The sequence below is a fragment of the Corythoichthys intestinalis genome, chromosome 18 (assembly GCF_030265065.1).
Source record: "Corythoichthys intestinalis isolate RoL2023-P3 chromosome 18, ASM3026506v1, whole genome shotgun sequence".
Classification (NCBI taxonomy): Eukaryota; Metazoa; Chordata; class Actinopteri; order Syngnathiformes; family Syngnathidae; genus Corythoichthys; species Corythoichthys intestinalis.
The window spans coordinates 34676770-34690024 of record NC_080412.1 but is presented as its reverse complement, the minus strand read 5'-3'; the positions used below and the strand labels follow the sequence as shown (position 1 = coordinate 34690024).

At 38.0% G+C, this 13255-nt stretch overlaps 1 protein-coding gene across 1 annotated transcript in view; it reads left to right on the top strand.

Moving 5' to 3' along the window:
* Positions 1-530: 530 nt before the first annotated feature.
* Positions 531-13255, top strand: part of sptbn2 (spectrin, beta, non-erythrocytic 2) — an 81730-nt gene continuing 69005 nt past the window's right edge. The window contains exon 1 of the mRNA XM_057821125.1: positions 531-965. The gene's annotated coding sequence lies outside the window, so the exon portion shown is untranslated. The remainder of the gene's footprint in view (positions 966-13255) is intronic.

Here is a 13255-nt window from a genome sequence, read left to right as displayed (position 1 = left end):
ACCCCACAGGGTCAGGACACCACAATTTGAATGCCTCTGATTCAGAGAATCCAACTTGTCTTTGGGAGAAGAGGTGTGAGGCAGGGGTTGCCCTTGACTGGTGGCTAGACAATTACGGGGGACATCCAGAAAACCATCCATTCATTATCTATTGCACTTGTCATTAGTGGTCAATGAAAAAAATAACAATGGGAAATGATTGGATTTCAGTGAACAGCAAAATCATACGATTTTGAACAACAACATGCATTTTTATTTTATCAGTAGTAGTAGTAGTAGTAGTAATAGTAGTAGTGTCAGTGTTTATACTAACCATAAAAAATGAATCATCTAAATGAAAAACAATATGGTAACATGGCTTTTGCTTTTAGCACCAGGGACAGCACCATATTGTGCTTCTCTTGTGTATCGTGCAGTTGTAGAGAAGATAGAACACGGAATTCGTGCACACTGCATGTGACCGGGAAGGGTCAGCAAGCTCCCACCCACCCACGCTCCCCCACGCACACGCCGAACGACCACCAACAGCAGCAGCTCGTCCACTTTTTCTTTCTTCGAGCCGCTGGACGGGAGTGAAAGCAGAGGGAGCGTGAGTGAGCTTCGACCCGGGCGGAGCGTCGGATGCTCGGCCACGAGCTGCTGCGGATATCCGCCTCCTACCTGGTTATGTTACCCAGGCGGAGCATTTTCACGTGTTTCCACTAAAAGGCTGTTTTTTCGCTCGTTTTTTTTTTTTTTTTTTTTTTAATAACATGGCGAATTGCTAGCACAGGCGGAGGATAATCTTTTTTTTTTTTTTCATGATGCGGATAGAAAGGAGATATTTTTAAGCCTTTGTACGGTTAACGTTTGAATAGCGGAATGACACGCGCAGATTGAAGTGCTCTATGATTTCGGTTTAAATTCTATTTTTATGCGATAGGGTACACTTAATATCACCCACAAGACTGAAGACGAAACAAGAGGTAAGCGTATTTCTCCCCTGCTTTTTGCTCATCTTCTGGTTTTATGGCTAACCCACTAATAACAAAGCTAATATGAGAGGAGAGTCTGATATCATTCAGGTGACTGCTGTTAGCCCACGTTAGCATCCTATGCCAAAAAATAGCTTCAGTGCATCATTGTCAAATGTGCCTTATTTAACATGACGACAAAAGTCATATTTATCAAATTGGCTCATCTGTTGCTCCAATGCTAGGTGCTTGACGGGGGGATACGTCAATGCGTAGTTAGTAGGAACCATAAATCAGGACGTCTGTCTCTTTTGCCTTTGTTTGATATTCCGTGTCAGAGAATGCCACATTTGGACTACATGGTGCGTTCACGTCCGGGTTGGAGCTCAATTTAGAAGGCACTAAAGCAACGTCTGCCTGCTCGTTAGATTGTGTCGTATTTTCGGGTGTTATTTTGTCAATAGTTCGATGTCGATAAAACAGATTTATGGTGCCTGGCCTACAACGAGTTACAGCAGGAATGCATCAACGATAAGATGAGCTAATTTGTGATCAATTTAAGCGAGCGTGCGCAATAAACCTGAATTTCCCATTCTTTATTGAGCACATTTTACATGACATAACCAAACAAAAATAATCACAATTTGCTTGTCACAATACGTTGCTGGCATAGATAGTTGAACTAGAATGAACTAATTTCCTGACCATCCATCCATTTACACTTTAAATTAGAGAATTGGACCTAATATTTAACCAATTCAACCAATTTATTTTGGACATATTTTCCAGAATTACTAAAAACATCACAGATGTTTTATTGTTTAATGAGGATGGATAACAATTGAAGACATTTGCCTGATATAGGTATGCATATTGATGACTTTTAATGACTTTTCGTGCTCGAACCGTTACGGTGTCCACATTAGGGATTTGTCTTTAATATTGTATGAATGTGGTTTTCAATACAGCTCCCCCTGCTCATATTAGTACTGCTGGTTGTCTTTAATGTGAGCTGGATGAACTCCATTACATCCTTCTAAGAGGTCAATCGAATTAGAACTTATGCTTGACTGCTTATGTTTTAATTGCGTTGTTTCTGCTTGCCCTTTTTGACACAGTGAACTTACTCTTACAGAAAATATTTACCAATCACCATTTGTCTTCATTGCTTATGAGTCACATTACAGTATGTCACTCTGATCTTTGTTTTTGTTAGCTTTCCTAATAAAGGATTGCACAATGACTGTACTTTTGTAGTTAGGTTGGTTTCTTTGGCAAAGCAATATGTTCGATATATTTTCACATTCATTGCGTGCATGATTGATTGGTATTTAGATGTCTGCCCTCAAGCAAGCAACATTTATGGAAACTATCCATCCATCAATCCATTTATTTTCTATACCGCTTGTCCTCAACTAGGCGTGCAGCTGGAGCACAAATAGCAGGGCACATAAAAAAAACAGTCATTCACAGATTTAGTTTTTCAGATGTAGATGGAAAAAAACCTGGAGAAAATCCATGCGTGTACAGGAAGAACATGCAAACTCCACACAGGAAGGATGAAGCCCTGGATTGAACCCATTAGTCTTAAAACTGAGAAGGACAAGCTAGCCAGTCTGCCAACTTTTAAAATATAATGCGTAATAATTAGAGGTGGGTAGAGTAGCCAAAAATTGTATTCAAGTAAGAGTAGCGTTACTTCAAAATAAAATTACTCAAGTAAGTAAAAAAGTATTTGGTGAAAAGAATACTCAAGTAATGAGTAACATTGTGAGTAGCTGCTTACGATGTTTGATTTTTTTTTTTTTCCTCAGCAGTTATCTTTATGAACTGTTGTTACAATGATACTGTACAATAACCTGTTACATGACCACATTAAGCCAAAGGAATACCAAAAAAAAAAAAAAAAGAATTCCGGCAGGAGAAAAAAATGATGAAATGATTATTCGTCCAAAGAGCATGACTGCCCTCTAGTGGAGGAAAAATAGTTGCTAGTTTGAATACTGAATAGTTCCTTCATGGTTACTATTATGAAATTAAAAGCATCATATCGCCAGTTTTCCGTGGTCAATCGGTGCCAAATAAAGACTTGGAGAGAGGTTAAAATCCGCACTTTCGCATGTTGAGGGCCGGGCTCTATGTCAAATACTTCATTTTTTACGGTGCTTTAAAGACACCATGTGATTAAACAGGCTGGTGTGATGACAGAACTGCAAGCTTGAGTCTAATTGGTATAATTGAGTCATGTGATTGTTGTGATGTCTCATTGGTGAAATTGGTAGAGCTACTATTGGCATCGCTGGCCCAAAGAAAAAATCTAATATGAAGAATAAAGAGAAAAAATGCAAAGACTGTTGTGTAGCCTAAAGTCGCAGCGTAAGAGTAGCGTTTTTTTTCTTCACAAATAAATAAGTAAAAGTAAAATGGCTAGTAAACTACTCTTAGAAGTACATTTTTCTCAAAAAGTTACTCAAGTAAATGTAACGGAGTACATGTAACACGTTACTACCCACCCCTGGTAATAATTTGACAAAATTGCCGCCATTCAGAAAAATGATACAGTGCCACGAGAGGGCTACATGTCCACTTTCCCACACAGTACAGTAAATCAATGCTATTGAGGGAATTGTCTTCTGGCAGGATTAGCTGTAAATTGGTAAACGCCCACTTGCACTGTGTTAAATAATTTAACATGGCCCTCTGGAGATGTGGCTGAAAAGTTGTGATATGGCAACATATTAGAGTGTTTAATAAATCATAGACGATTGTGGGATTTCCCCAAACATTTTCAGCCCATAATCCCAAATTTTAAATGTATTTTCTACTGAGAGAGTTATTTTTCCAGTGTTTTGACAAAACATTGAAAATATTGAAAACTCCAGTTGGCAAGATTGCTTGATAAACAAAGCAGCTTAGAGCTGTATACTGTGAAAGTCGAATAATTTTTCATCTACTTTCTGTAATCTGTTGTTTGGGCTAGGAGTGGGAACCTCTTGGTACATCACAATACGATTTGCGTTACAAAGCTCACGATAACGATGATCTGACGATATGGCGATACAACGCTTATCGATACATTGGTATGGAAATCATTCTAGGATATTTTACAAACAACTAATAAACAGAAAAACAAGCTTCTGTTGTGAATTGGAATGAGTTTATCACTAGTAGACGTCCAATCCATTTGAACTGTGAGGGTGGCAGCGAATGAACATTCGTTCATTCTCTGCCATCCCTCCCACTTCAAATGGATTGAACGTCTATGGCCGTCAGTGGCAGCCAATGCCAGGCAATGAGGTCATTTTGGGCCATTTAAGATCATTTACCGTATTGGCCCCGAATATGAGAAGGTGTTTTTTGCGTTAAAATAAGACTGAAAAATAGGGGGTGGTCTTATATTCGCGGTCTAGACATTATACACATTTACGACCCTAGATGGCGCCAGATATCATTGAAGCGATGTTCTGTCATGACAGATCTCAGCTATTCTCCCCATTCACGACGCTAGATGGCGCCAGATATCATTGAAGCAATGTTCTGTCATGACAGATCTCTGCTTCTCTCAAGTTTAACCAGTTTGCATTATTTTATTGCAATGTTTTTCCTTATTCAGATTTGTTTCAAGACTACAGTTACAGTTAGAATTCTCTTTGATGGTTAATACAGTTGTTGCAATTTTGTTGTTTTATCGCAACAGATTGGTTTATTTACATTTCAAAAACCAGAAGCCATTCATTTACGAATGTGTTTGCACTTTAGTTTACATATTTAAATCTTCAGATATTAAGATTTGAATGAGGCAAAATAACATGCTTTTTCTCTCAAATACATTGTTATCATTGTAATCATTTGTTTTGGATGTACTGTAATTATTTTCTGTGTAAAAATTCATTTGGTGTTCAAAAAGTGTTTTTTCAAAGTTGAGTCTTGAAAAAGAGAGGGTCGTCTTATAATCAGGGCCATCTTATATTCGGGCCAATACGATACCTGTTGATTTTCAGTTACTTCCTGTAGATTTTAGGGTATTTTTGTATACTTCCTGTTAATTTTGAGTTAGAGAACATGAAGTGACCTGGGAATCACATAAATGAATTGGCAGTGAGTCAAACTCAACAGGAAATGACCTGTAAATGCCCTAAAATGAACAGCTAGTGACCTGTAAATGCCCCGAAAATCGGACCGAATGATTGTGAATGCTCTGGTTTTGAATGAACGAACGTTCCCAGTCTAAATAGATTGGGCGTCGAGCACCGTCAATGGCAGCCTGAGAGTTAACTGAGACACTGTTATGGTGGAAGATTTCGGTAGCAACTTGTTGGTTCCTTTTTTTTTTTTTTTTTTAAACATTGACACCATTTAAAATGATATCTCGATTCTTGGTAGGAGCATATCGATAACCTTTTGGGATACAAAGTATCACGATATATCACCATTGCGATATTTTGTCACACACCTAGTTTGGACTGTACTGGACCTAGTCAAGCTGTACAAAACTAACTTGCACAAAAAAGAATGTGGAGTGTTTTAAGACGCCTATGATTTATTGAAACAATCTTTTTATGGTTGTCAACATATGATGCACGTATTGCAATAAGAATCATTGACTAATTGGTACCTCAGTAAGATGTTTAGTTGGGCAATATTGGTTTGTTTCCTTCCTAAAATATGCTTAAGGTGGCATCAGTTTAAAAATGAACCAAGAAATTCTTTTAGGCCAATGTTTGGGGTGTAGAGCTGAATTGTTTCAGAAGTCTTACATGAAGCTGTTTGCCCTGGTATTGCTACATTTGTCACATTTTTGTGGGGTGCGAGTTCACTGATGCAAAAGAGAAACTAATGATGTTTTCCATTATTCTGTATACAAAGCTGGTTTGCTGAATCAAAGTGACATGTCTGTGTCTGCGTGCGGAGGCCACGGTGCTTTGACTATTTGATGAATGTGATGCTACAGGTCAACAATAGAGCCTGCTGTCCTATTCAGCAGTGTATTTAAACTGGGATCAGCAGCCTGTGGAGGGGCCTCTGATGCGTACATGCCCCTGGCCGCTTCATGGCTACAAACAGGAAAGGCCCGAACAACTGTCCCAGCTCTCTGCTGACTCCATCATTGTATGGGGCCATTTGTTAGCACAGGCATTTTAGTTTTAGTGAGACTTTTATCGTGTGCGCAGGCACTGTAGGAATGTGTAGTTAATCTCTCGGTGTCCTCATCGTTTGTTTAAATTAAATATGTTGTTTACTCATATTCCTTTGTGTTATCTGCAGTAGTTGAGTCTGGAGGCTATTGCTGAAAGCCAATCAGATTAACATTAACCACAAGATAAAGTTCAGTGGTTTTATGGTGAACAAATGATGGAAATGAACCAAGATTGAAGTTTATTTTTCTGCTAGACAAATACATCATTACACGAAGTATTGTCCACAATGTTTTTTGTTTGTGAGACCGCAATTTCGATGAGACTGAATCTGGAAAGAACACTCCCAATTGCTTCACAATTAATCAGTAATCAATTCCCCTCTACTGGCAGGTTTATTGATTAAACCGTTGCCATCAAATGTAAACACATTTAAAATACAAGGCATTAAGCACACAGGACACTCTGGAAATTTTCAGTTACTTTGTAAAACCAATAATATATATATAATATACAGTGGGGCAAATAAGTATTTAGTCAACCACCAATTGTGCAAGTTCTCCTACTTGAAAAGATTAGAGAGGCCTGTAATTGTCAACATAGGTAAACCTCAACCATGAGAGACAGAATGTGGAAAAAAAAACAGAAAATCACATTGTTTGATTTTTAAAGAATTTATTGCCAAATTAGAGTGGAAAATAAGTATTTGGTCACCTATAAACAAGCAAGATTTCTGGCTGTCAAAGAGGTCTAACTTCTTCTAACGTGGTCTAACGAGGCTCCACTCATTACCTGTATTAAAGGCACCTGTCTTAACTCATTATCAGAATAAAAGACACCTGTCCACAATCATAGTAAGTCACACTCCAAACTTCACTATGGCCAAGACCAAAGAGCTGTCGAAGGACACCAGAGACAAAATTGTAGACCTGCACCAGGCTGGGAAGACTGAATCTGCAATAGGTAAAACGCTTGGTCTAAAGAAATCAACTGTGGGATCAATTATTAAAAAAATGGAAGACATACAAGACCACTGATAATCTCCCTCGGTCTGGGGCTCCATGCAAGATCTCACCCCGTGGCGTCAAAATGATAACAAGAACGGTGAGCAAAAATCCCAGAACCAAACAGGGGGACCTAGTGAATGACCTACAGAGAGCTGGGACCATAGTAACAAAGGCTGCCAGACGTGTCCCCCTGCTGAAGAAAGTACACGTCCAGGCCCGTCTGCAGTTCGCTAGAGAGCATTTGGATGATCCAGAAGAGGACTGGGAGAATGTGTGCATCCGAAGAATACCATACCCACTGTGAAGCATGGGGGTTGAAACATCAGGCTTTGGGGCTGGTTTTCTGCAAAGGGACCAGGACGACTGATCTGTGTAAAGGAAAGAATGAATGGGGCCATGTAGCGAGAGATTTTGAGTGAAAATCTCCTTCCATCTGCAAGGGCATTGAAGATGAGACATGGCTAGGTCTTTCAGTATGACAATGATCCCAAACACACAGCCAGGTCAACAAAGGAGTGGCTTCGTAAGAAGCATTTCCAGGTCCTGGAGTGGCCTAGCCAGTCTCCAGATCTCAACCCCATAGAAAATCTGTGGAGGGAGTTGAAAGTCCGTGTTGCCCAACGACAGCCCCAAAACATCACTGCTCTAGAGGAGATCTGCATGGAGGAATGGGCCAGAATACCAGCAACAGTGTGTGAAAAGCTTGTAAAGAGTTACAGAAAACGTTTGGCCTCCGTTATTGCCAACAAAGGGTACATAACAAGTAGAGGTGTGCAAAATTTCCGATTCTTAGATTATTCGCGATTCGGCCGTGGAAGATTTGAGAACGATTCACAAACATCCAAATTCCGATTATTGAAATATGCGAAGTAAAGCGGAAGTACACAACACAGCGCGCCGCGCGGTCTTCCGGACGGAACGGAGCGAGAGTAGCTAAACATCATGCTTCCCATTACCCGGCCCCTCGGGTAATGCCAATGCTCAACTCACGGCTCTAGCTCAACTCATGCAATGAGATTAAAAAACACAACAACATACCTGACTGCTGCGGAAAAGCTGCTACAAGTACATCCATATAGTGTTACGGTGGATATCATTTATATAGGACTAGATGCAATATAGATTTGGTAGTGTTAGCAGCACATCTACAAAAAGCTAGATGCGGGCGTTATAAACGGCCGCCATCTTAAAGCAGTACACTTCCCTGCAAGGCTGTTGTAGCGAACCTTCCAAGCAAACCTAATTAACTTTTTATCTAAAATACTCCTAAATCGGTAAAATATTGACTTGAATCTATCTTTAAAATAGTTTTAAAACTTTCACATGTTGAAAGTAGACAAAAGGGAAATTATGGAATAACGGGAGCAATTTTAACGGTTGATTCACAACATTAAATTAATTGAATGTGGTTTAAAGCTGCTGATACAGAATGGGGACTGGAGTTTTTTATTTAATGTTATTTTTGTATATTTGTTTACTGCTATATGTTAACTTGATACTGAATTAGTAGTGTGGTTTAGCCTGAGAGTATTTTTGAACAATTTTGGAACTAATGTACAAAACATGAGAAAAAAAAAAGGAGGGGGGTGCATCAATAATCGTTTTATAATCGAATCGGAGCCTCTGAATCGTAATCGTAATCGAATCGTTAGGTGCCCAGAGATTCCCAGCTCTAATAACAAAGTACTGAGATGAACTTTTGGTATTGACCAAATACTTATTTTCCACCATGATTTACAAATAAATTCTTTATAAATCAAACAATGTGATTATCTGTTTTTTTTTTTTTCCCCACATTCTGTCTCTCATGATTGAGGTTTACCCATGTTGACCCATGCCTGATATTTTCAAGTGGGAGAACTTGCACAATTAGTGGTTGACTAAATACTTATTTGCCCCATTGTTTATATATTTATATATATGTATATATATATATATATATATTTATATATATGTATATATATATATATATATATATTTGCTGTATATTATATATATATTTGCTGTATATTATATATGTACTATATACGACAACTATTAGATTGAGGGAGGATCGAATGTGAAAACTAAGTTTAATGAGTGCATATTCAATTAGTCTTGGGGTGACAATCTGTCAGAGAGGTCTTCATTGACATAATTTCCTAAAGTCAATCCTTTGTCGCTTCAGGGTTATTCTCATGGTGAAAGATGTTCTTCTTCTCTCGCCTCAGCTTTCTGGCTAACACGAAGGGATCTGAGGCGCAATTGACTTCTTTTACTAACAGTTCATTAGTCATTAGTTTAGAGTAGCAGTATCTACTGAAAAAAAAAAAAACTTGATGCTGACATTGAAATGTGTACAGTATGTACTGTTATTTTCACACCTAAACTACCTTTTGGAAATTGATGTTAAACCCAGTTGATATGACGGAGAAAAAAAAGGCTGCAGGAGCTATCATTTATATTGTTAAGTGAAATTATTGGGTAATACAAGCAAGGCATTTTATATTGCTTTGTTTTTCACAAGCACAATGCTTCCATGAATTCTAATGCTATCTTGCCAGTGGGGAATGTTCATTCTATACGCCAATTATTTTATTGTTTTCTCCTGCTCACTGTATTTTCCGTTCTATAACTCGCACCTTATTTATTCATAATTTGGCTAGGCCTGCGACTTATACTCGGGTGCAACTTATATGTTGATACTTATTCTCGAGGCGTGACCTCTACTTCAAGTAAGTGTAGTTGTTCAAACATGATACTGAAATGAAGACTTGAATGACTTTGGTAGTGATTTGGAGTGAGATGGAGAGTTTGTTTTGTTTATTGTTATCTGAATAACTGTTAATATGTTAACAGGTGCCTACTTTTTGCACCCGAGTCCCAATCACCTGATTTTAAGAATTTACCGATACAGAGTCCCGATAGGGTTGTTCCCGATCCGATCACGTCATCGAAAATTAGGCCGATTGTGCCATTTTTTTTCGGAGGATTTGAATCGGGTGAAAGGGATCAGATTCTTAAGCACAAAATGTTGGCGCACCCACATTTTTCATTGCATCACCTTTAACACCATACTTTAAATCACTCTGTATAACATTCATATAGTTCATATGAGTAAGTCCAGTCCACTCAAATTCACTCACGCTGCCGAGAACAGCCTCTAGACAACCAAGATTAACTAAACGATGATTAACACATTTGTGCCTTTGATCGTAGAGCTACAGAGCCTTCACTCACCAGATCAAAGCTACAAACCTGTCAATCATTGTTAACTTTAAGTAGCAAACTCTAGTTACCTGCTGACCAAGAAAAGCAGCTGGAAGGAGAGTGAGAGGCTGTACTATTATGAAGCAGAAAAACATAAATATATTTTTCAAATTAAAAACCCGATCATTTTCACCCAATTCCAATCCTTTGAAAAATGGCCTGATCGGCCTGATTTTAATCAGGCTTCGGCATTGCCAAAAGGAACAAAAATATATACAATTCATACTCCCGTTCCGGAAAAAGCGGAAGAGGAAGGACTGTAAACAGTACAGTACTGTAACATGTTTGGAACTTTTGTTCAAATAAACAAATAAATAAAATACTTTTCATTTTCGGTATTGGATCGGGACTCTGTATCGGCAGATTCTCAAAATCAGGTGACTCGGATTCGGGTGCAAAAATATGCGATTGTGACTTTCTACTTAAAGGGAACCTCCGACTTAAAGACCTGTAGGCTCTGATAAGCCACAATTGTTCTTAAATATAAACACATAAAATATTTAATACATGTTTTGACCTACAGAGGGCGCCATGCTTTACGCGCGTAATGGACACTCAGGGTGATGACGTAGTTTGTCACTGTCACTAGACGAACACGACCGGTGTTCTGCAATTCCATCTACACGGCGAAACGTCCAGCACATGCGCACATTAGTTAAAAGCGCCGAGTACTTACTATTTGTGTTTTTATTGAGTCTTTTATTACCTTTTCATTGCCTCAAAAAACTTCTTGCATGTGTTTCCCCCTCATACTGTTAAACATTGTGTTTCCTTTTGTTAGCTTCAAAGCAGATTAGGGCTGTAGCTATCGATTATTTTAATAGTCGATTAATCGATGAACTAGTTAGCTCGAGTAATCGGATAAGGAACATAAAAATTAAAATACCTGAGCTGAGCCTCAAACGGTATAAAAAAATATTAAAAATGAGGCTCTACGTACAACAAAAGAACAATTGGCTAACTTACATAGCAAAAGTCTGCTAGCTTAAATGCTATAATCCACTAACTTTTTTTTTTCTTTTACAATTTTCTTCACAAATGGTTCAGACACATATTCCTACAAAACAACTGCTAAATATAGTTTACGAATGCATTAAAAAAACATTAGCTCAAACAAAACTTTAGCTTATGTTGGTCTTAACAGGGAGCAGCTGGAAACAGCCACGTAAAATGAGGCAGACTAGGAGCCAGTGTATCCACCCAAATCAATAAAACTAAATAACAACACTTTCAAAACAACCCATTACAACACAACTTTAAAAATCGAATACTCGAAGCAGCAAAATTTAATTCTTTTTTTCTCATCGAATACTCGAGTTAATCGATTAATCGTTGCAGCACTAAAGCAGATTGTTGATTTGTTGACTACATTAGTCATGCAGCATATTTAAACTACTCCTACTTTACCTTTAAGTATTTTCTTAAGGCATCTTTAGTATGTTCTGTCTGTATGCATCTAAACAAAACAAGTTGAAAGCGCATGGTAGTGCTTGGAGTGTCAAATTCGCCTTTTATAGGATGTTTTGCCGGTGTAGCACATTTTGGCAGAACACTGGTTTTGTCCTACTTTTGTCTCGTCTCATCCCATCTTTCCTGTTCATTTTGCGTTTGCTGCACGTTTTGTGAAATATCGACAGCGCTAAGCCTGCACAATATATCGTTTGAACATTGCCATCGCAATGTGGGCATGCGCAATAGTCACATCGCAGGACGTGCAATTTTATTATTTTTTTCCCAACATTTAAACTTTAGTTTTACTTCATGAACGCAGCAAGTGTGCAGATCCTGGATTAAACTGAGTTATAAAAATTAGGGCCGATGGCTTAATTTTTCAGAGCATCGGAATCGAGTGAAAAGGATGGGGTTTTTATTTAAAAACAACATACATTCATGATTTTCTGCTTCATGCTCGTACAGCACCACAGTGTCTTACTCTCCCTCCTGCTAGGCAGCGTGACCAAACTGTTTTTCTTCGTCAACAGTGCAGCTATCCCGAACGGCGCTATTCAAGTTATTTGGTGAAAATTTTCTCGTTTTAATATCGCAATATAATATCGCAAACTCCCTAAAAATTGCAATGATAGTTTTTTCCAGTATCGTTCAGGCCTAGACAGCACTGTCATGCTTATTAATGTTAATCAATTTGAAAGGGCTGAACAGATGACATGTCGCTAGAGTCATACTCTGGAAGCCGGACAGGATAGCCCTGCGACATCAACAACAATGGCGACCTACTAGATAAACTAATTTTACAAATTGTATAAAAAAAAATAAAAAAAAAAACCATCATGAGGGGTTTTAATATTAAATTATTTGAACTCATAATAACGTTAATCTTTTAAGAACTACAAGTCTTTCTATCCGTGGTTCCTTTAACACTTTGCTCTCTGTTTTATTACGAATTTATAATGTATAATGTTTGTGTTTGTTCTCTGGTTAAATAAAATAACCTCCCCAAAATTCGACTTATACTCCAGTGCGACTTATAGTCTGAAAAAATAAGGTAATTTTTAGGTCTGTCAAAATTATCGCGTTAACGGGCGGTAATTATTTTTAAAAATTCATCATGTTAAAATATTTGACGCAATTAACGCACATGCCCCACTCAAACAGATTAAAATGACAGCACCGTGTCATGTCCATTTGTTACTTGTGTTTTTTGGTGTTTTGTTGCCCTCTGCTGGCACTTGGGTGCGACTGATTTTATGGGTTTCCGCACCATGAGCATTGTGTAATTATTGACATCAAGAATGGCGAGCTACTAGTTTATTTTTTGATTGAAAATTTTACAAATGATGTTAAAACGAAAAAATTACGAGGGGTTTTAATATAAAATTTATATAACTTGTACTAACATTTATCTTTTAAGAACTACAAGTCTTTCTGTACATGGATCGCTTTAACAGAATGT